This window comes from Staurois parvus, unplaced genomic scaffold (assembly GCF_062004578.1).
Source record: "Staurois parvus isolate SC_StPar_1 unplaced genomic scaffold, SC_StPar_1.0 ptg000546l, whole genome shotgun sequence".
Lineage (NCBI taxonomy): Eukaryota > Metazoa > Chordata > Amphibia > Anura > Ranidae > Staurois > Staurois parvus.
This window is the reverse complement of record NW_028318342.1, coordinates 4,651,447-4,676,559: the sequence shown is the minus strand read 5'-3', so window position 1 is coordinate 4,676,559 and position 25,113 is coordinate 4,651,447. Positions and strand designations below refer to the sequence as shown.

Genomic DNA, 25,113 nt, shown 5'->3' with positions numbered 1-25,113 from the left:
TTTTTACTTTTTTGCTATAAAATATATCCAGTAAAAAAAAATAAAATTTGGTCATAAATGTAAGCCAAAATGTATGTCATGGCTGTATATATACTGGAATTTTTATGTAATGGCAGCGATCAGCAACTTATAATGGGACTGCGGCGGGCATTCTGACACTGGGTGGGAACTGACTAACTGCCACTGATATTCCAATGACACTAATACAGTGATCAGTGCTAATAAAAAGCACTGACACTGTACTAAGGACACTGGGCAGGAAGGGGTTAACGTGCGGCTGTTTTACATAATGTGCTATATGTGTTTTACTAGTGAGACATGCTGCTGTGTTATTGGCAGGAGTTGTTACTCAGCGATCGAGCACTCCCTACCGAGAAATGCAAATCACATACAGTACATATACCTGATTTTACACAGCCCTGCCGCCCTGTAGAAGTAGTTCTACTATAGGGTGGTGGGGAAGCGATTAATCACAACATTTCTCCCCAATCTAATGAAATGAATGAAATGAAATTATGTTATGGCCATTGCTACCCAGGTGTTCCTTTAGTTTATATGAACATTAGTAATAAGCTCTGCATGGTTTGAGATTATCAGGTCCAGCAGAGCATCATTTCTAGTTCAAGTTCTTCTGTAAACTGTAGCATAAAATTGTCTTGAAATAGGATTGTAGGATTGTTCCAGTAGTGTCATTTCTCCAATTTTAGGGTAGTTAAAATCCCCTATTAACACCACTGTCCTAGTCCCTGCAGCCTTTTCTATCAGTGCAAGAAGCTGCTTTCTCTCCTCCTTGTTAAAACTGGATGGCCTGTAGTAAACTCCAACAGTTAACTATTAACACACACCCAAATGCAGCTCCACCCTTACTGCCAGAAACAGTGGCACAGATGGTCAGATCACTCAGAAAACCAGGGCCAGACTGTATATGCTTTCAGTGAAACAAAATTCATCCAGATATCAACACACAACAAACATAAAAATAAAGTGAACAAAAACCCCAGTGACGGACTACCTGACTAATAAACCTAACAAACAGAAAACCTAACAGATAACTCTATACAATGTATACAACATGGGCAACAGAGAAAGGCAGAGCAAACTGGAGGTGCAGGGAGCAGATGGGAAGGGGGAACCAAAACTAGGGTAGGGAACAAAGGAGAGCACGTACAAGGCAGCAGGATATCAGGAACAGGTCAGGATTATTGGCAGCAAGATCTGGCAGCAGCAAAACAATGGAGCATGAGGCACTAAAAGGAGAGACCTAAATGCCTTCCCAGCAACAGGTGTAGACTACTGGGAGACATCTGTTTGCACCGGGTGGAACTACAACCCTTCGCCCAAGGAACCACAGTGCCACTAGCAGGCGATCCAGGTCCTAGCAGTGCATCTGCACCATCACACAAGTTTCTCTTTTACACTCACTTTTTGATCACTCTTCACATAGAGGCAGAGATTGACATCTTTTTATTTTACCCTGTCTCCCTGAATAGTAATCGTCCAGTCATGTGATAAATGAAGTAAAGATTCAACCACACTAATCATATCATAGTTCTCGCACCAAAGCTTCCAACTCTCCTATTATGCTTAACAGACTTCTGGCATTTGGTAAACAAACACTTTAACCCATTGTTGCATTATGCAGTTGTGTTCTGCATATCTATAGCTTGAGATGATTGTAGCCGTAATATTGTCCTCAAAATTGTATGTTAGTGCAAATAAAAAAAGTATCACGGACAGTACTCAATTGTTTCTGTCGCATGTTTATAGTACAAATAGAATTTTATTTCCAATAGTTGCTTGTAACATGGGAAATTCCTTTTCACCTACCATAGCCTTTACCCTATCTTTCCCCTTTCCATCCTCCCTTAGTGTCTGACTTCTCTTCTCCTTTATATTTTAATTCTCCCCCCCCCCCTCACTCCTAGTTTTAAATACTCCTCCAGCTTTCCCATAAACCACTCCCTCAGCACAGCAGGTCCCGTTCCATTTAGGTACATACCAATGTGGACCAAGACAGCTGAGTCACGCCTGGTTCTTCCCAGTAACTTGACCACCCTGTTCACCACATGCCGAACCCGGGCACCAAGGAGACAGCAGCCCATTCAGTTGAAGTGTTCCTGATGACAAATTATTCAGTCCTGCTGATTATAGAATCACCAAAAACCAACCTTCTTCCTTCATTTCTTCATTACCTCCACCAACCCTTGTAACTGTGTCAGGAATGGACTCACCACTGGTGGTACTGTGGCTCACTTGCTCTGTGGGCTGCAGTACCAGCTCCTACCAGAGGGTGCTTTCAGCAGCCAGTGTCTCACTCCTTCAATCAAGCCATCACCTGAGGCTGATTGCAGGAGGTCTATTTAAGCAGGACCAGGCCTGCAATCAGTGCCTTGGTGTTTGTTTCCCATGAGCCCCTGTACCTGGTATCCTTTGAATCTTCTGCTGCTGACCTGTGCATTGTTCTTGACCCTGCTGATTGTCTCCTGTTTAACCCCTGGCTTGCCTGACCATCCTTCTGCCTGATCCTCTGTACCACGCTGCCCGTGAGTCTCTGAACCCGGCTTGTGACCCTGACCATTCTCTGCCTGCTCCTCCGGTACCTCGCTGCCCGCATGTTGCTGACCTGGCCTGCCTCACTACGCCTTACGCTACCCAGACGATCCATCCATCTCGCACGGATCTGTCTCTGTTACCAGGTCTGCCAGCCTCTTCACGTCAGGCTCCTTTCCCCGCACACCTCTGACGACGCTCTCTACCATTGCCGAACGTACTCAGGGGTCGCGACCTGGTCTCAGTCTGCTCCAAGTCCGTCCCCACCATCAGGGGCCCTGGTGAATAAGCAGATTGGGACTTAGACCCCGCGCCCTGAGGATCCCCGTGCTGTGGGCTACTAGAGACGCCGCCAGGCGGTGCTTAACAGTACCAAACGGCCTGCCTGACCATTCCACCTCTCCAGCCCTGACTACACCTGTGTTCCCACACATTTCTGGTCATACCCGGATCCCTAACAAACTGACTATCTGTTCTTGAAAATGCCTTTTGTCTGCAGCACACCTCATCATTTGAAACAATAAACACCAGAGGAAAGGTACTACTAACTGATATGGAACATGTACAGCAATAGATATTTTTTATTATTATATAATATTTATAAAACCACAAAAACATGGAGAATAGAGAATTCTGTGCAGTCAATATAAAGTTACAAACAACACTGTCCATGATAATGAATCAACCTGAAATTACCCTCCATTGTATTGCCAAACAGAGAAGTGTGATTCATCACTCCAGAGAACGTTTTCACTGCTCTAGAGTCCAGTGGTGGCATGCTTTACACCACTGCATCCGACGCTTTGCATTGCACTTGGTGATGTAAGGCTTGGATGCAGCTGCTTGGCTATGGAAACCCATACAGATGTCCACTTCTGCGCACTGTGCACTTCAGTATGCGTTAACCCCCGCTCTGTCATTTTATGTTGCCTACAACTTTGTGGCTAAGTTGTTGTTGTTCCCAGTTTCCTTTGTTATAACACCACTAACAGTTGACCGTGGAATATTTAGTAGCAAGAAAATTTCACAGGTGGCAACCTATCACAGTACCACGCTTGAATTCACTGAGCTCCTGAGAGCGACCCATTCTTTCACAAATGTTTGTAGAAGCAGTCTGCATGCCTAGGTGCTTGATTTTATACACCTGTGGCTATAGAGATGATTGGAACACTGGAATCCAATGATTTGGAGGGGTGTTCCAATACTATTGGCAATATAGTGCATATACACACGAATGTTGTGCCTTGCATTTCTTTTTTAAATGGAATGAGTTGATTTACAAGGTAAGGTTTCACATATAAGTTAAAGAAAACACCTGCCTGTGTCTTGTGTCTCTGCAATTTACTGTTGTTTTTGCTAGGTAAAACTGTCCTGCAGCTGGTGAATTTCGATCCCACTATTAGATATCGGTGTTTAAAAATTGTCCAGTAGCAGGACACCGTTAATCAGCAAGAACAAGTGTCTCTCTGTTTGCTCATTTTGTTGATGTTTACATTTATCCTGCTGTTGGCCAATATCTATTAAATGCTCAGATACAGATATGTAAAAACTGATCTTCAGCAGGACAGTTTTACTTAGTAAGAACAGTAAGGATATGTTCATATCTCTGCAAATAGAAAGCACATGCAAAATCTTGTGCATTCCCAACTCACAATGAAAAACACTGTACTTGCAGATGCTCAGGTTTCCATTAATTCCTAATGGAACCCCCATGCATTGGGAACTGCTGTGTGATTTAGCATGCGCTATACTGCATGGTGCCACAGCATTTTCCGAAAAAGGTCAGGACTTCTTTCCCAATGTTTCTCATAGGTAGGGGTAGCCTATTAAAATTAATGAGCTTCCGTACCCGTGGAATACTCGTGCAAACGTGCTCGCACATGTTTGAACAGAGCCTAAATTCAGAGACACAAGGCATAAGCAGGTGTTTTTCTACAATAATTTAGGCACATCACCCCTTAGATGATATAGCTGTGTAAAAATTTGCCAGTGGCAGGTCAGCTTTTCATCAGTTGGCACAGTGATAGCCTCAGCAAACTGCTGGTCAATTTATATCCTTCAATTAAAGCATGCATAGTACCGTGAATGAAACCTGTGTGTTGCTACCAAAACTGAAAATCACTGGTGATTGATGAATGATTCCAATTATAGTATATTAGGGTGGTGCCACTGTTTGTAAGCCAAAATAAATTTCAAACAAAAAGTATCAATTCAACAATCAAATATGCACTGCCAAAATATGCTGTTGCTGTGTTTGTCTGTGAAAATTGTGCTGTTCCATGTGACCACATACAGCTTTAAGGCAGCCTCCCAAACATGTAATTGAATAGATTTTTGTATTTTTCTTTTCAACCTCTCCACTTTTTACTAAATATATATATATATATATACAATATTTATATATTTAATTTTGACATTGGCACAGGTCCCCTATGGTTGTAAAGAATGATGCCATTTCTAACAGTAGCAGCCAAAACAGTAGCAGCCATTAGATCAAACAATGTTCATGAGATGTTTTCCCCAGGCCCACCAGTTTCTTAAAACAGCGTTTGTACCTAGCTGTTACTGAAACTTGGTCCCTTTTGAATTAATAAAAAAACAAAATGTCAATGCACAAATATCTACAATGTTTCCTGTTATTTTTTTTCTTAACTTAGTTTATTAAAAAAAAATTGCACATACAAATTATACTTGCCAAGCCAATACAGTGGCAAAGTACTAACCAGCAGCGTATACAAAGGGAATTGTCACAGCCTTTAAATTCCACACATACTGCAGCAACAAATAGGTACATCCATGTACTGTATATGAACAATGAGAAAAATCAAACAAGAAGAAAAAGCTTACATTAAACAAGTGACAAAAAAGAGAAAAAAAACAGAGTAAGCAATTGGACATAAAAATGCTGCACATATGTATGTTATCAGACTGAGTGTGTCCACCCAGGCGCCCAGCACCATAAAAAGTTACTAAAGGAAAAAGAAAGAGAAGGGCACAATGTTAGTAGTTGTCCCAAAGGACAAGCAGCAAGAACAGAGGGGAGGGTTGGACTTAAAAGAGAAGGTAATTAAGGTATGGGGTCAGAGAAATGTAGAAAAGAGTCACTGGTGTCTGGTGTGTCCAGCCAGGGTCGCCAGAGTCTAGAAAACTTCCCTGGACACTGTCTTGCCTCATAAGTTAGCTTATAAAGTGGGAGGTTCTGATTAATTAAACATTTCCACAAACCAATGTGCAGGGGTCAGAACGTATCCAGTATAATGCAATGGTCTCCCTGGGGTAATAGAGCAATATTCATAAGAATCGTTTAGCTTTAGCAGTCAGTTCAATATCATAAAGTACCCTGAGAAGACACCACTTAGGACTTCAGGCATTGGGGAGGTCAAAATGAACTGAAATAAATGCAGTAACCTCAGACAAAAACGGTCTGACCTCAATGAATGACCAAACCATATGCATAAAGCCCCCTTGTTCTGACTCATTTATGGCATGTGGGGGTGTCGTGTTTACACATAAGAAATAAACGCTTAGGTGTATAATATGTTCTGTGTAATTATCTCATTGTTTGAGCTTTTCCCTAGCAGAGATTACAGTGTCGTGATATGAGGCATACAACTCCTTCCAATCATCTAGAGAGAGGTCCGGGATATCAACCAGCCACATGTCTTGTACTTTAGTTAGCTGGGTGGAAGGTCTGTTCAGTAGTAAGGATTAGTAAGTAGAAATAATTTGTCTGTGATTAGATGAAAGAAGTGCACGCTCCAGTTTAGAATTACTTAAACATACGTCCTGGATTCCCAGCTGCACCACTGCCGCATGGCATAATTGTAAGTACCTGAAGTGCCCCAGTGGGATGTGTAGCTCTCTCTGCAAGTGTATAAATGTTTTAAATACGCCCTCTTGATATAATTGATGAAGATAGGTTAAACCGAACGTAGCGCAATTCAGACTATCTAGTAGGTCATAGAAGTGTGGCAAACAGGGATTAAACCATAACAGCTGGTTGGGGGAACAGAGGTGCTTAGCTTTATCTAAAATATTTAAGCAGTGGTTGTAAATTCACAGAGAGGCATTATCATCCTTGTGGTAGTGTTCACTGTTCATCTGTAAATAAGATTACCCAAAGTCCGAAATGAGGAGACCACTGCCGCTTCGGTCGCAGTGGGTGTGCTGCTTTGTTGGGGGAAAAACCACCATGTCTCCTGTTATTTAACTATTTTTTCTTCCTTATAGCATCTCTAGCAACGTACCTCCATCATCTCAACACCTTTATTTACATCTCTCTACAGATGCCTGTGGTCAGTTAAGAAATAAAAAGTAACAGGAATACCATTAAAACAAATCTATACTGAGAATTTGCTACTTTCTCTAAAATAAGCAACTTGAAAGCAAAAGTGCTAAACACTGTTATTAACTGTCATAACACGCTCCAGTAACAGACAGTTATAGCAGCTATTGTAAAAGCAGAAAAGGTTGAAATTCATATATTGGTGCCAAAAATAAAGTTCCTTTGGAGGTTTTCTTCTGTGATCATTGGCATTCATTTTGGATTTGTTAAAGTGAGCCTATCGTGCAAAATGGAAAAATGAAGTTGAAGCTTAAAAATACATTTGGTGGATATTGTCGTAGATACCTATTTTGGGAAATGTCAGCTGTGAAATTTTTTGTTTCTATATATAATGAAAGTCTATGACAGGAGCCATTACACTAAACTGAATGTGCCTTAGAGGAAAGCAGAAACATTTTAATAGTGCCAAGTTAAATTTTATAGCCTCTCTATATAGATTAAATTGATTTATAAATTATATCTTTAAAGTGCAAAGAAATATAGTATAAGTGCTCCTCCTCTTTTCCCCTCAAGTGGCAGAGCAGGGCAGAGATGAGCTCAGGCTGAGCTTTCAAGCCAGGAAGCAGTGAAATCGAGCCCTAGGTAGCGGAGGCATTCCCTTCCCCACAGCATGTGTGACTGTGAGGCAAGGAATGCCTCTACCACCTTGAATTCACTGTTGGCTTTGACAGGGCTCATTCAAGTTCAACCTCCTATCCCCCTGAGTGCAGTGTACTGATCCCCACTGCTCCTTTCCACTTATGGGTGACATCATGTGATGAGAGAGGAGGAATGGCAGGGATCAGCACATCATGTTGATCAGCATCAGGAAACCACTTATGTACCCTCCTGACCTCAAGCACCAAACTCATCATTCTGTAGCATTCCCTTCTGACCCCCAGTAACATGTACTCCTGACACCTCTGTAGTCTACCCTTATAACCCCCCAGGACTGTGCCTTTTTGACCCCAATACCATGCCCTCCTGTGGCCACTCAGGAACACCAGGGCACCCCCTCCATCCAGCCAGGTCTGTCTCTCCCTCCAGCAGCAGAAAGCTGGCGGGAGGGAGAGTGGGAGAAACCTCAAACCGGCTTTCAGCTGCTGGAGGGAGAGATACACAGTACATCCTTCTGCAACTGCTCTCCTTCACCACACCAATCCTTCTGCTGTCTGGGCCACCTACAGGAGTACTGGTGGTACCCCTCTGATGGCGACTCTGCATGGCTCTGTCTGCCGCTGCTCACCAGGTCCCTTTTTCAGGGGGAACGGTGCCTCCCCTCCTAAAAATTGCAGCCCTAGGCAAATGCCTTGTTTGCCTCGCGGTAGATACACCCCTGTTCATGACCCCTCTTTACTTGGACTTGCTGACCCCCTGCCCTTTGCCCTGTTGATGCCCTGTTCTCTGCTCTGCTAATCACTGTCCTGCTCACCGCTATCATCTACCCTACTGATCCCTGTACACTACTCTACATGCTACTGACCTCTGTGCTATGCAATACACCTTACTGACCTCTGTACATTGCCCTGTCTACTACTACCTCTGTACACTTCCCTACCCACTACTGACCCCTGGGGGCTTGCTAGTTAATGTCTTAAAAAAAGGGTGCAACACCTGCTGTTTACCTTATATGTTGTTATGGTAGATCTCCACCTCTCAGAGGTTTGCCTGCCCCTGCTCTAAGTAATTTTTTTTTTATTTGTGATCTTATTTTCACTTAAACCACATGCTCCACTTTCCCCCATAAATGCTCTTGTGCAACATATTGGAAACACTCTCAACACTTATTCACATCACTGAAAGGTAAATGAGACTGATTGATAATCCCTAGTATTCTCTACACTTTTTTTGTCACACCACAATTAGATGAAGACAAAATCTCATAAGCCAATTCCAGATAAATAATGTAAATTAAACGTTAGATAAAATTACTTAAAGGCAATAAAGAAGCTGTTCCACTCATGTGTAAAAAGTGCATACAACACTATAACAGTTGTTTGAGCACACACATCCAATGATTATGGCTTGACTGACGCGTTTCATCAAAGAATTGACTTTTTCAAAGGTCATGCTTCTTACATTCTTGAACTCCTCAGTTGTGGATGAGGCAGAGGTGGCACATGGATCATTAAAGATGAAGGCTAAATGTTATTGTTAACACCACGAAACTACAGACAGCCAGTGTGGTATTATTGAGAGACATCAAGTCCACAATTGCCAGAGATCCAGAAGGGATTTTAGAATATCAAACCCTAGCTTGAAATTATAAATATAAGTGCTTTTAATATGTGGCAATCTTAAACTCATGCAGATCAAGATTTTATAGATCAGAATTTTACAATGGCCAGTACACGTAGATTGATGTTTATAATAAAGTGCCAGTCTTTTTGCTTCAACTCTAGGGTATATAATAAATGACAAGAAGCTCAAGCTATGTATGATACATTTTGTTAAAAGACTACATTATAAAGTAACTAAACTACTTTTACATTTTATACGCAGCCAAACTTTTTTTTTTTTACTTTGAATATAGTAGGGAAGGGTTAGAAAGCGTGCAGTGTTTGTCCAGTCAAAGATTTCTCCTCACTTAATGTCTCACTAACAAAGTTTTAATAGACTGGAAGTGAGAGTAACTCTCCAACAGCAACAAAGGATTTTTTTTTTATTTTTTGTAGTAGGAAGGACATAACCCCTGCCAGATGTTTCTAAAGCCTGGTACACACAGATAGTTTTCTTTTATTCAGCCCAGTGAGCTGAACGTAAAAAACTGAGGTGCTTATGAGGAGCTCACTATACTAACTATGTGATGTTAGTGCAGCGATCCCCGCTGAGCTATTGTGTTCTGACAGGGAAACTGCCCCCCTACCAGAACACACCAATAGGCTCTCGCAGCCATTGGGTGCAAGCACTGATCTGATGCTGATTGGCTGCTGGTTTTCCAGCATGCCCATTTGACAGAAGCTGGGCATTAGTCCAGCTTGTGCTGGACAGGCTGCTGTACACACTGGCTGAATGTCGGCTGGTTTCTGTTGAACCAGCGGATACCGGTCGATACTCAGCCCATGTGTACCAGCCTTAAGACTTTTATAAGGTTTTTATTTCTAATGAACCTGTAATGATTTTTTAAGTTTTTTTACAGAACTTCTAAGAATACTTGACAACTTTGATACTAACATTTATAGCTAGTAACACCAGGGGTAGTTAATCCAGGGAATAACCGATTGCCATAGTGGCTGCCCCTTACACAGGACTGTTCACTCAGATTCTTATACTCACAACATAACCACAATCTTTGCAAATAATAGTAATACCATCTATAGCTTTAGAAATTACCTCTCTTATGTGTAGGATATTGTAACATATATAAACATATAAATGTTATCTTTTTTTATCATGCTCACATGTATATCATAATAGTAAACCAATTAAATCCTATAAAACCATGTCAATCCCCAATATGTATGCCCAATATGTCCACCAGACCATCCAAGAGAGAAAGAAGGAAAGCAGGAGGCACTGGCAATACTGTATTGGGAACAACTTTTAATACTTAACCTTTAAACAGATGACAGATATTATTGATAGTAATAATTGTACTGATTTCACAAGCCCCATCCAGCAACAGCAAACAGTATAAAAGGCAAACGTGAAAACATGAGTGAACAGTGACCAAGTGACAAAAAGCCTAATTAGCAAACCTAACTATCATACAATATATACAAACAAAAAAGCACTGAATAATGGGGTAAAACCGGAGGTGATAGGAACAGCCAGGAAGGGGGAACTAGGACTGGAATTGGGAAGAAGACCTAATGAGAAGTAGCAGGGTACAGGATCATGGCAGGAATCAAGATTAGAAAAATTCAGCAATCAATTATCAGGCTAACAGATAGAACACTAAAGCAAATATACAAATCAAGGGAGGGGTTATATACCTTCCAGCCTGTTAGTATATATGTACTGTATGTATTTCAAGTCATCTGAGACGTGGGACAAAAAATAGTTTGGGCACTCTAAATATTTTATAGATACATTTTTTTTATAATGACTATCTTAATGGCAAATAACATATACCTGTATATTATAACGTAGTAAAGAGCAATACAATAGCAAATTACTAGAAAAAGAATACAACTTTAAATGCTCATTTAATTACAAAAAGTAAATTCCACACATAAACAATATTTATGTTTTTAAATTGAAGATTTTTAGGAGAAGAATTTTATGCGATAAATAAAGAAATAATTCCCCTTAGTGAACCAAGTCTTTTACCGTATAGCATACCATGTAAGCATTTCTTATCTCACTGCATTAGCAACAGCATAGTATATTGTACCATTCCCTTACTGCAAATTATGCAAAGGAGTTCAATAAAAAATGCAATATAATAACAAAAAGTATATAAACCAGCAAATGCAAATTATATCATACCACAAAAGCACACTAAGTTACTGGGCAAGAGCATATCAGGCTATAATAGCACAATATATCATCCGACAAAACAATATTAGGCAGCAAAAAACTATTTATCACCCTGCAAAAGCACAATAGCAATAGTGCATCATCAAAATATATCACTGTGTAACATAACAATATAGAATATAAGAGTAGCTCATCTTCTGCCTCCTCTTGTGACTAAAAACCATTAGCAATTCAGTAGTCTTCATTAGCCCATTTAACCAACAAATATACAGTATCTGTGTTTCCTCAGATTCCATATACAGTGGGGATCGAAAGTTTGGGCACCCCAGCTAAAAATTTGTATTAATGTGCATAAAGAAGCCAAGGAAAGATGGAAAAATCTCCAAAAGGCATCAAATTACAGATTAGACATTCTTATAAAATGTCAACAAAAGTTAGATTTTATTTCCATCATTTACACTTTCAAAATAACAGAAAACAAAAAAATGGTGTCTGCAAAGGTTTGGCCACCCTGCAGAATTTATAGCATGCACTGCCCCCTTTGCAAAGCTGAGACCTGCCAGTGTCATGGATTGTTCTCAATCATCGTCTAGGAAGACCAGGTTATGTCAATCTCAAAGGTTTTAAATGCCCAGACTCATCTGACCTTGACCCAACAATCAGCACCATGGGTTCTTCTAAGCAGTTGTCTAGAAAAATGAAACTGAAAATAGTTGACGCTCACAAAGCTGGAGAAGGCTATAAGAAGATAGCAAAGCGTTTTCAGATGTCAATATCCTCTGTTCCGAATGTAATTAAGAAATGGCAGTCATCAGGAACAGTCGAAGTTAAAGCAAGATCTGGAAGACCAAGAAAAATATCAGACAGAACAGCTCGTAGGATTGTGAGAAAAACAATTCAAAACTGACGTTTGACTGCACGATCCCTCCAGAAAGATCTGGCAGACACTGGAGTTGTGGTACACTATTCCACTATAAAGAGATACTTGTACAAATATGGTCTTCATGGAAGAGTCATCAGAAGAAAACCTCTTCTACGTCCTCACCACAAAAATCATCGTTTGAACTTTGCAAATGAACATATAGACAAGCCTGATGCATTTTGGAAACAAGTTCTGTGGACCGATGAGGTTAAAATTGAACTTTTTGGCCGGAATGAGCAAAGGTACGTTTGGAGAAGAAGGGACACAGAATTTAATGAAAAGAACCTCTGTCCAACTGTTAAGCATGGGGTTGGATCAATCATGCTTTGGGGTTGTGTTGCAGCCAGTGGCACAGGGAACATCTCACGAGTAGAAGGAAAAGTTAAAGAGAGGATGGCTTCTACAAATGGATAATGATCCTAAACACACCTCGAAATCCATGGGGGATTACATCAAGAGGCGTAAACTGAAGGTTTTGCCATGGCCTTCACAATCTCCTGACCTCAACATAATTGAAAATCTATGGATAGACCTTAAAAGAGCAGTGCGTGACAGACAGCCCAGAAATCTCAAAGAACTGGAAGACTTTTGTAAGGAAGAATGGGCAAAGATACCTCAAACAAGAACTGAAAAACTCTTGGCTGGCTACAAAAAGCGTTTACAAGCTGTGATACTTGCCTAAGGGGGCAGTACAAGATATTAACTCTGCAGGGTGCCCAAACTTTTGCAGACGCCATTTTTTTGTTTTCTGTTATTTTGAAAGTGTAAATGATGGAAATAAAATCTAACTTTTGTTGACATATTATAAGAATGTCTAATCTGTAATTTGATGCCTTTTGGAGATTTTTCCATCTTTCCCTGGCTTCTTTATGCACATTAATACAAATTTTTAGTTGGGGTGCCAAAACTTTCGATCCCCACTGTATATACTGTGTATGTGTGTATATATATATATATATATATATATATATATATATATATATATACAGTTGCAAGAAAAAGTATGTGAACCCCTTGGGATTACGTGGAGTTTTGTATGAATTGGGCATAAAATGTGCTCTGAACGTCATCTAAGTCACAACAATAGAAGAACACAGTCTGCTGAACATAATACTACACAAACATTAGATGTTGCCATGGTTTAATTGCACATAACATGTAAACATTCACAGTGCAGGGAGGAAAAAGTATGTGAGGCCCTAGCTTAATGACTTCTCCCAGAGCTAATTGGAGCCAGGAGTCAGCCAACCTTGACTCCAATCAGTGTGATGATATTGGATGTGTTGCTGACAGCTGTCCTGCCCTTAAAAACCACACACCTGTTTTGGGTTTACTGGTTTCAAGAAGCACTGTCTGATGTGAACCATGCCTCGCAGAAAAGAGCTCTCAGAAGACCTACGATCAAGAATTGTTGACTTGCATGAAGCTGGAAAGGGTTACAAAAGTATCTCCAAAAGCCTTGATGTTCATGTGTCCATGGTAAGACAGACTGTCTACAAATGGAGAAAGTTTAGCACTGTTGCTACTCTCCCTAGGCGTGGTCGTCCTGTAAAAATGACTGCAAGAGCACAGCGCAGAATGCTGCATGAGGTAAAGAAGAATCCCAGAGTGTTAGCTAAAGACCTACAGAAATCTCTGGCACATGCTAACATTTTTGTTGACACATCTACAATAAGGAAAACATTAAACAAGAATGGAGTACATGGGAGGACACCACGGAGGAAGCCATTGCTGTCCAAAAAGAATATTACAGCACGTTTGAAGTTTGCAAAAGAGCACCTGGATGTTCCACAGCACTACTGGCAAAATATACTGTGGACAGATGAAACCAAGATTGAGTTGTTTGGGAAGAACACACAACACTATGTGTGGAGAAATAAAGGCACAGCACACCAACATCAAAACCTCATCCCCACTGTAAAAGATGGCGGAGGGAGCATCATGGTTTGGGGCTGCTTTGCTGCCTCAGGGCCTGGACGGATTGTTGTCATTGATGGGAAAATGAATTCCAGAGTTTATCAAGACATTTTGCAGGAAAACGTATGACCATCTGTCCGCCAACTGAAGCTCTGCAGAGGATGGGTGATGCAACAGGACAATGACCCAAAGCATACAAGTAATTCAACAAAACAATGGCTGCAACAGCACAGAATACGCCTTCTGGAGTGGCCCAGTCAGAGTCCTGACCTCAACCCGATTGAAATGCTGTGGCATGCCCTTAAGAGAGCGATTCACACCAGACATCCCAAGAATATTGCTACACTGAAACAGTTTTGTGAAGAGGAGTGGTCCAAAATTACTCCAGATCGTTGTGCAGGTCTGATCTGCAACTACAGGAAACATTTGGTTGGGGTTATTGCTGCCAAAGGAGGGTCAACCAGTTATTAAGTCCAAAGGTTCACATACTTTTTCCTCCCTGCACTGTGAATGTTTACATGTTATGTGCAATTAAACCATGGCAACATCTAATGTTTGTGTAGTATTATGTTCAGCAGACTGTGTTCTTCTATTGTTGTGACTTAGATGACGTTCAGAGCACATTTTATGCCCAATTCATGCAAAACTCCACGTAATCCCAAGGGGTTCACATACTATTTCTTGCAACTGTATATATATATAAATTCAGACACTACCACCCCCCTCATAGTTAGCCACAATTAGCCCCAATGTGAATTAAATTCACTCTGTAAATTCAAGCCTCTTTCCCCCCTGGTACTTGTTCCTGATGGTCAAGGTTCACTTCTTCACTCTTTGTTAGGGAAAAGAAACTACAAAACTAACTTTATACAGTCAGTCAATATATATGTGCAATTACTGAGATGTAACTGTTTGAAAAGCCAATATAGCAAGCTCAAAACTCCACATTGCAAGGGCAACCCTCAAAAAAACAGGTGAATCAATCATGATCACAAATATATTTATTCTTCATAGTGGTGGGTAGCAAAGCATTTTGAATCAACTACACTGTCCCTTTAACCAGGTCTGTTTGTTTGGACCTTATTTTCTTGAAACAAGACAAGATATTTAAAGGCTAAGTTTACCTTAAAATATATTCAATGTATATGATTGTGCAGGTAAAAAACAGTGCATGTATTATTTTTTTACAATGCCGTCTGCAAAGCATTGCATCCATGGTCCGAAGATCACGGGTGCAATGTAAGACTCCTGCAGACACTCGGCACATCTGTCTGTCCGTACCTCGCGTGCCTCCCGGGGGAAGATGTTTGCTGATGCATAGTGACATGTTACTTACCAAATACAGGTGTAACTGTATCATGTTGCAAAAGGTAAACTTAGCCTTTGAACCCATATTATATAAACATAAAGTCTGTAGGTAACAGAAAAAATATTGACCACAACAAGTTAGTTGTTAGCAACCGCGATGAGCAAATTACCATTTCCCATTACTGCTTTAAAAATGCCCCTAATCCATTGGTAGTCAGTGTGAATTAGTCCTTTAAATTAGTGACTCTTAAATTGGCATTTATTGTAAGACCCCCTGTTACATTGGCTTGAGGTGATTATTGAGTGAGTACTGTCTGTGATCCTTTTTTTTATTTTCACTAACATACACTTTAGGACATGCTTTCGAACTGTGCCCCCTTCTTCAAGGTCCAAGAAGCACTAATGCATGAAGGTGTAGCAGAGTGTTAATAAGACAATCTCTGAGAACAAAAATACACACACAAATACATACACACAAATACACACACACACACACACGGTAATTAAACTTGGATAGCTGGTGAGATAAAACAAGGAGAGGGTTGTGAAATTGGAGGTAGGAAGTCCCATAGGTTAGAGTAGTCATAAAAATTTTGAATAGTGATTTAGGAAGCTGTGATCTACATTTAGACCATGATGTTTAGTGTCAAATAGAATTATCATTCTTAGTTCTTTCAGAAACAAAACATTCAGGTCTCCCATAGTGTGGTCTGGTTGTGAAAATGATGTCCCAGAGGTGTGCAAAAATCATCTTCCTTATGCTCCTTAGGGCTTGTTCACACTTGACAAAATTTCTAACTCTTACCAAATGCTCCTATAGCTTTAGTATGGGCTTTAGACAGGCGTTAATGAGCTTTAATAGAGGTGTTAGACTAGCTTTTTACAAGTGTCAAAAAATGCTCCCCAAATGTGGTATGTGCAGTTTCGAAGCTTTTTATGAGAGTTTGACAAACGTTAAAACCACACCACAAACTAAATAAACTGTAATGTTATTGACACTCTTCAACCTCACCGCAAATGAGGAGAGTCACCATAGACTTGAATGGGAGGCGTTGACTCAACATCAGGCTTCAATTTTGAAGCAAACAGATGCTAATGCTTTGTTTTGATAATGTGAACAGCACTGTGTGCTGCCCATAGTATCTTATGGATAGGCTAGGGGTTACTTGAGCAATCAGCAACTTTTGCCTCTCAGGTAAGTTCCCACTGACACCATTGATATTTTTAGCAATCTGTAATGGGGTAATTCTTCCCAATGACCACAAGTGTAAGAAGCATTCTTACCTCTGACTATCACACTAATGTATCATGAACTGTAGATATAGTCATTTTTAGCAGGGGTTCCCTGAGACCAGAAACTTACGTCAAGGGTTCCTCTGCATTGAAAAAGTTGAGAAAGACTGGCATAGGTGTTTGAGGAGCGTTAAACCCCTCAAATACCTGCTTTCAATGCCAGTGTGAACTAGGCCTTAATGGTTTGTCTGTGTAAATTCACTTGTGCTTGTAATGTCTGTCCTGTTTCACTAACGTAAGATTCTTTGCTACATTGTTAGCATCGGATGAGACTCACAATATTATCCGCTTTAGCGCTGCCCAATAGCAGAAATACTGCTACAGGGTGGCAGCTGTGTGCAAAATCACGTATATATACGTGATTTCACATTTTTGGGTAGGGGGAGCATGCAAGCCCTACCCACGCCATTCGCGGCTGTGGCTGTCAATCATCGGGTCCCGGTTGGTGATTACTCACTGGCGCCCGGTGATTGCCGTGGATCTCTGACGGGGGGTGTTAGTAAACAAAACAGTTCTCCTCCCTGTCAAATCCTGCACACTGCTTTGCATGGCTGTGCACAGCACAGCCATGCAAAAGCGGTGTGCTTACAGTGAAGCACAAACACAGAACATAATGTAAAATGGCACACAGCACAAAGTTAACCCTTTGATCACCCCACATGTTAACCCCTTCATGCCCAGTGCCTTCAGTACAGTGTCAGTGCTTTTTAGTAGCACTGATAACTGTATTGGTGTCACTGGGGATGTCAGTGACACCAAGTCAGTTCTCCCCAGTGTCAGAATGCCCGCCGCAGTCCCCTATAAGTCGCTGATCGCCACCATTACTAGTAACATTTAAAAAAAAAAAAACCCAGTACATATACCTCCATTTGTAAACGCTATAAATTTCACATAAACCATTTAATTTACACGTATTGGGATTTTTTTTTTTAGCAAAGACTTCTAGCAGAATACATTTTGGCCTAAATTTATGACGAAATTTGATTTTTTACTTTTTTTTACTGGACATATTTAAGAGCAAAAAGTTAAAAATATTGTTTTTTTCTCAAAATTGTTTTTTTATAGCGCAAAAAATAAAAAACACACAGGCAATAAAATACCACCAAAATAAAGCTCTATTTGTGGGAAAAAAAGACATAAATGTAATTTGGGTGCAGTGTTGCATGATCGCGCAATTGTCTGTTAAAGTAACGCAGCACCTTAACACAAAAAATGGCCGGGTCAGGAAGAGGGGTAAATCCTCTGGAAAACAAGTGGTTATTGGAGGTGCAGCTGTATGATTCTCTGATACTGAAGGTCCCTTTTGTGTGTGTGACTGAAAGTGTGGAATCACTCATTACCTGCATCTGCAGATAATGAACATGTTTATGCTTATACGGCAGGACTAAATTATATATTATATGGAAAGGCAAAAACTTAGTAAAAACAGTTTCAGGGTTCCAGGAGCCTGCTATGCAGAGGTTCTAAACAGCAGAATACAGGGACACTGGTATTGTTTTTTTTTCTGCTTGCCATTGGACCCCTTTTCAAAGTATTTTAAAGTACCTAATTTATATTTATTCCTTCTTTCATAAGCTTGGAAAATTTCAGGATCACCTACAGACAATGGGGGGCTTGCTGCCCAGCACTTTGCAGTTCCTCCTTACTTCTCCCCCATTCTCTTTCCTCTCCCCTTCCCTCACTTAACCCCCTCTTCCTCCCTCCTCTCCTTTCATTCTCTCCAGTCCTCATTTTCAGCCTTACTGACTTCCAATAGTTTCTAGGTATGATAATCAGTGCAACAAAGAGGAAATAAAAATTGCATACTTGTACAATGCCATCTAAAAAGAGACTAGCTAGAAAAGTGATTTCAGAAATCAGTGGTCATATGTATAAATGTCGACTTAAGCCCTGTACACAGGATGAGAATATTGGACGAATGATCATCCATTGTTTTTGCATGCTAGTCTCATATCAAAAGTGAAGAGGTTACTAAAGTTCCGAAAATTCTTGTACGACAGAATAAAAATATGAAAGTTATGTAATGTATTGTATTGTATTGTATTTTTTGGACAAAAGCTGTACTGATTAAATGAAAATCGTATGATCTGGTATTGTATGAGAAAAAATTTTGTGCTTGTCCCTTCTAATAATTTCAGGTAAAAGATGTGTATTAACAATCAGATTATCGCCACAAGCATTACAGCTCAAGCAAACAAAAAAGGACAACACTTCAGTCAACCAATGATATGAGTAAAACTACACTTGCTTGGGTTTTGGTTACACTAGGATGTTGATTTAATGTCAATTCTGTTAATTAGACACCATCTCTCATTATTTAGGAAGGGCAGATTACTCCCCAGTTACCAGACCTGTGGAATACTGGTTGTTCTAACCGTATTCAATGCACACATATGATAGGAGAAGCTTGTTCACTTATCCACACCAGGTTTATTAGATTAAAAGGAATGGTTATTACACCTGTCAAACTAGCTTTGCCGTATATTTTTGAAGTGCCCATGTGGCTTTTATTACATTGAAGGAAACAACTCAAAAAATAAGGACAGATTTGCTGGACACAAGTACTCTATAAGAGACATGCGTTCTCAATTACAGGTGGCCAGACACTTTTGCTGAGTGTTCTCATTCAGTGTCTCCGCTAAGATTCATGGTAATAGACAATACTTGTAAAACTAGCTTTGCAGCATATTTTTTGCTGTGCCCATGTGGATTTTTCTTACACTGGGCTAAACGATTAAAAAAATAAAGGACAGATGTGCCAGACACTTACTTACTCTATATGAGACAGGCTTGTTCAATTACAGCTTTTCAGACACTTCTAAGTATTTTCATTCACTGTCTTAACTACAATTAATGGTAATAGACCATGTATAAAAAGATAGAAACGGTAGCAATAGAGAACTGAGATTACAAAAACTGAAGTTTACTGAATTGAGCGCCCAAACATTCTCCAGCCTTGAGGTCTCAATTTAGAGATTGCTCTATATATATTTTTCCTAAATGTGTATTATTTCATAGATTTGGGAGTCAATTTCCTTAGAAATATTCTTGTTTATGTTTTTCTATGATTTTATTATGGGGCATTCAATAGCACAGCAGATTAAATAGATGCAATATATTTAAAAAATCCATATTTACATAATGTAATAACATTTTGTTTTTGTAAATATGTATCTCTTTTTAGTTTAATTGTAACATAATTGTATAAAACCTATACATTGAGTATCTTTATAAACACCTAAAATTTTTCCCTTGCCATGCTGGCCCATATAAATAAACATAGTTCCTTATATCAAATATAATCAAGGTACACCCTGGCAAATGTCTGATCCAAAAGAGACAACGATGCTTCAGAAAGTAATATTATATTATAATAAGCCATATCCACAAGCCATGGATTATTATACAATAGGTCACTGAGCAATGGATTTTGGCTTGTTTATTAAAATTTGTATATTAGATTTGTGAATGTGTGTGTTCTTCTCTGTGGTGAAATTGCAGCTCATTGATGTTTGTCAGCTCATTGACATTTCTTTGTGTGCTGCAACTTCAGACTCTGAGGAAACCGCAATATGAAACAAGTTAGAATAGGGTCATCTTCTGAGGCACTCAGTACACCTGCTGCTTGTCCAGTGCAGATCCATCCGCCAGTCTCACTTTATTTATGGGTGCGTTAACCACTTGATGCCTGATATATAGTATATATGGATAGATCCATTTTGATGCATTCACAATTAACAATTGTAGTTTGCAGCACTCCAGCTTTATTTATTATTATCATTATTATACAGGATTTATATAGAGCCAACAGTTTGCTCAGTGCTTTACAATATATAGGGGTCAATACATCAACAATACAGATCAATACAAGAGGGTTAGGAGGGCCCTGCTCCTTGTAGCTTTAATCTAAGATATTTAACAGTAATACCAGCCAGTATTACCAGCATAAATTGTGTATCTCTTGTCGACAGTTTCAGGCTTACATCAATCCATCGTCATGTCTCTAGCACATCTAACACATAAATAAAGTTTGTATTTGTGAGGACCGGAAATGGAATCAAGTACCATGGTAACTGATTAAGCACAATTCATTCCTAGGTATGAGCCATCAAAAGAGACTACAGCTGTAACAGGTGCTTTACAGCTAAACAAAACCACATCAAGTTGTATTCATAAATGTAACAGACATACAATGACTTCCAGTGATGATCAAAATACCTGAAGGGATAACTAAATAATATTATGAATATTTCCAAGATGTAAGCCATTCTTATGCACCTAAATGGAAAATATAAGTAAAAACATAACATGAAATAATTCAATTTCACAAAAATTCACAGATAAAAATCTGCATTTGGCTAAATGGTATTTAATCTACACATCCTTTTTTTTAGGTCATTCCCTGTCCGCCACCTCTACTAAGATGTTTGTCATATGATACAGAATGGTACTGTTCCACGAAGTTTTTTACCACCAGAATGAAAAGAAGGGGAACGCATTAGTGACCCCTACCTATGGGACCAGGACAGACCCTGAATTACTATTTAACAGGTATTTTAATTTGATTGGGCATTACCTGCCACATGTTTTATCCCTCTGGAACATTCATCCATTTGTCAGGTGATCTGAAGAGAGCCTATATAAAGGCAAAAAAGAAGACCTTAGAAGTTAGAGCAGCGGTGACTGCTAAGAAGGCATACTCCTCACCAATGAATTTCTACTGCCTCAACTGATGGAACAGGCCCCTGCTACTGATGGTGACAAGTGGATGTGGCTCTGTCTCTCCCCTCATCCATCGGCATCTCCTCTCCAGCTGGCTGACCTTCCTGTTGTGCGCCCAGCTTCTGTGTCCTTTCCTGTTCTGGCTCTGCCTCCGGTCCACCCACCTGGTGGTCCCGCCTGCTTCGCATCTGAGTTCCCGGCCATCGGCCCCTCTGGCTTCAGCGCCATAAGCTCTGTCATCCTGGGCTGTTTCCACCAGCCCAAGCTTTTCAGCGCTGCCAGTGCATGCACAGATAGGCCTGGCAGGTCCCTGACAGCCAGGCTGAAGAGGAGCCGGAGGATCAATTCCCTATAGCTGCCAAGGACTTCTGATAAGGGTAAGGGTGCTGTAAAAGTTTCTTCTCTGTGCTTTAACTTTGCAAAGGGTGCTGCGAACAAGCATATGAGACACCCCTCTGTGTCCTCTGTTGCTGGTTCATATCTGCCTAATACTTGCCCTGCTCTAACTTCCACTGTGCATGTCAGTAATCCGGATATGATCAGAGATGTGTGGACTGACACATGGAATATCAGGCTTCAGGAGTGATGTGTGTAGCACTCCCTTGGGTGATGCTTGGCTAGATATATAGGTTCAGCTCCCACCTGAATCTGGTGACGCCTCCGATTACACCCAGAACACTCCGACACTCTGAGAATATATTTTATGGGTTTTATTGAAGAAGACAAACCCTGAAAAAGAACTAGCTGATTTAACACAGGTAATGTACACAAATACAGATACCACTTTGCATCACACAGTTAGTAAGAAATCACAATTCATTCGCCAAAGACTCCAAAAACTGACTAGTATCACACTGACTAGGGCGACATATGAGAGTGACATTGACACATGAATCAATAACTGTTAATGAGATTTAGCAGCTTATTGACATTTGCTATAGCAGTACTATCTAGAGCAGAAATATCCTACCTAACCACTGGCCAGTGGGATGAAACTTAAAGTCTCTCAACGTTGGGGCCCTTGAATCAATGGAAGAGCACTCACTCTCTACATGGGAGAGTATTTGTAATCTAGGGGTAGCAGGATAGCACAGTCTCCTTTAAGCAGAATCTTCCAGTGAACATTGCAATAGAAAACAACACTTCAACAAAGTCTTTACCATACAGGTGAATCCTGATGTATTAACACTTGCTCAGTATATTTAAAACAGAAAACTTCTGTGGGGACTTGGAACTAAACACACTCTTCAGCCACAGCACAAATCTTGAGGAGACAATCACCAGTAATACACAGAGACAGAGTTCTCTCATCAATCAGCAGCAGGAATAGCTAATTCTGAGCAGCTTGGGCTTTCCAAGATCTGTGTCACTCTGAGAATTAGAGAGCAGGCTTTCTCATGACCATTCTCCAGAGATGACCAGCAAATGCAGCAATATTAAATCCCCTTTCATCACAGAGTACTCACTGTTTCTGGATTGTCCTCTAGATAGCATTAGACAGCAGTAGAAATCCTCTCTCTTTCAGAAGCTCCAGACTTTGAGAGACACATGCACTTGAGTGGCTGTAATCCTTAGTGTCAGACAGGACAATCCTTAGTTTGCACACTGTCCTCCTGAAACAATTTCTCTGCTACACACTCCCAGCCCATCCCATGGGCTCTAGCAATACAGAGAGTGAGACTCTGTGAATTTACACCAGGAGCCCTTGCTCCATGCGGTCCCCTGAAAATGTCTGCCTCCCCACATGTGCTTCTTCTTCCTTTTTTCTCTCTCCTTTCCACCACAACAAATCATAAGTTTAGATGCAACAGTGCTGCTTTGGGTGGATCCTTCTCAGCTGTAGCAACCACCAATCAGAGCACAGTCCTGCTTTTCCTGTCTGTCACTCACAATGAGGGAAAAGAAAAAAAAAATGCTTTGCAACTGCTGTTTACGATTTAAAGCAACCAGCACCTCTCTACATGTCGATAATAGAATTTATTGTGAGCTACACCAGTATACAAAAACGTACAGTGCAAACAAAAGCCAAATAACCAAAAACCTTCACCCAATATATACATGTACAGCAATCAAGCATAGTCAGGCTAGCCGGGGTCACACACAGGAGACCAAGCATGGGACACAGGGAGGAAGACAGGACACAGAGCGGATCACAGGTAGCAGGTAACAGGTTCAGGGAAACAGAGGCTCATGGGAACAAACACGAAGGCACTGATTGCAGGCCTGGTTACTGTTTAAGTACACCTATTGCAATCAGCCTCAGGTGATGGCTTGATTGCAGGAGGTGAACTCCTGGCTGCTGAAAGGCACCTGCTGGTAAGTCCCAGTACTGCAGCCCATAGAGCAGGTGAGCCACAGCACCACCAGCAGTAAGCCCTTTCCTGACAGTGCATGTTGTGTCACACATACATGTACCTGAGCCAGCAGAGCTACTTGATCATTCTACATTGTTTTCCCCTGCTATGGCTGCCTCCTCACAAGGTTCTGAAGGTGAGTCTCCTACTCACAGTTTATTGTTGTGTCTGGTTGATTCTTATTCTAGTTTTGCTGACAATTTTAAAAGTGCTCTGTCTTCTGATCCTCTTATGTCTTCTGACAGTATTTTACAAGCATGGTCTGCTCCGACTGACTTTACTACACTTCCTCCTGCTTTGGAGTCACATGCTACCCTGTTGATGATACACTTTTACATTGTTCTACAGTTTCTATGGTACCTGAATGCTGTCTTAAGGAGGCCTTGGCATGCAAACTTTTGCCATTAGGGTTTCACATGTCTGCAACAGTTAAGGACAGAACATGGAAAAGAGATTATGTAGATATCATGTCCCTTTTGCCATCTGTTACTGATAACAGATTGGATAGGAAAGAATCGGACAAGTCTAACGATGATAAACGCAAATCTGAGCCTCGCTCTTCTAACAACTTGTTACAGGCATTTTGTTAATTTGCTAGTTTTATGGGAATAAAACACCCAGAACTGTGTTATGGTGTGTTTCAATATGTTGAGATAATCCTCGAGGTTTATAAGAATTTTTCAGGATTACCTTGGTTCTACTATGACAAATCATTTCATCGGAAACTGGGTGTCCATAAGAATTTGAAATGGGGCACTAAATATGTGGACTTATAGCTCAATCTGTTGTTACCCCTAAAGCAGATCTTGAAACCGACTTCCCCTCAGCCGGGGCCTTTCTGGAAAGGGCCTTTGTTTTGGCTTTAATGAAGGGCAATGCAAATGGCCAAATTCCTGCAAGTACAAACATGAGTTTGTTTCGTGTGCTGATGCACACCTGACCTCTCACTGCTTTAAGAAATTGGCTTTGCATACTGCTTCCCAACAAAAGGATATTTTTCTCAAAAGTAGTAACGCCACTGTGGTTAATCGAAATGTTGCCATTTCTCTCCAGTCAGCCAAATCGCCAGACAGCCAATCTATTAATTAATGCTTTTAAATATGTCTTTTTATTGCCTGATTTCTCCGGTACTAGATGTTTGATTGTAAATAATTTGCCTTCCACGCATGGGTTTGGTCATGTTGTTGCTGATAAAATTGCAAATGAGATGCATGATGGTAGGGTGGCGGGTTATTTTTCGGCCCCTCCCTTTGTAAATATTAGAATTTTGCCCCTTGGTTTAATTCCAAAGAAAGAGCCCA

At 40.5% G+C, this 25,113-nt stretch overlaps 1 pseudogene; it reads left to right on the top strand.

Moving 5' to 3' along the window:
* The window catches only part of LOC149451209 (uncharacterized), a 111,231-nt pseudogene extending 86,330 nt beyond the window's left edge, over positions 1-24,901 (top strand).
* Positions 24,902-25,113: the final 212 nt, after the last annotated feature.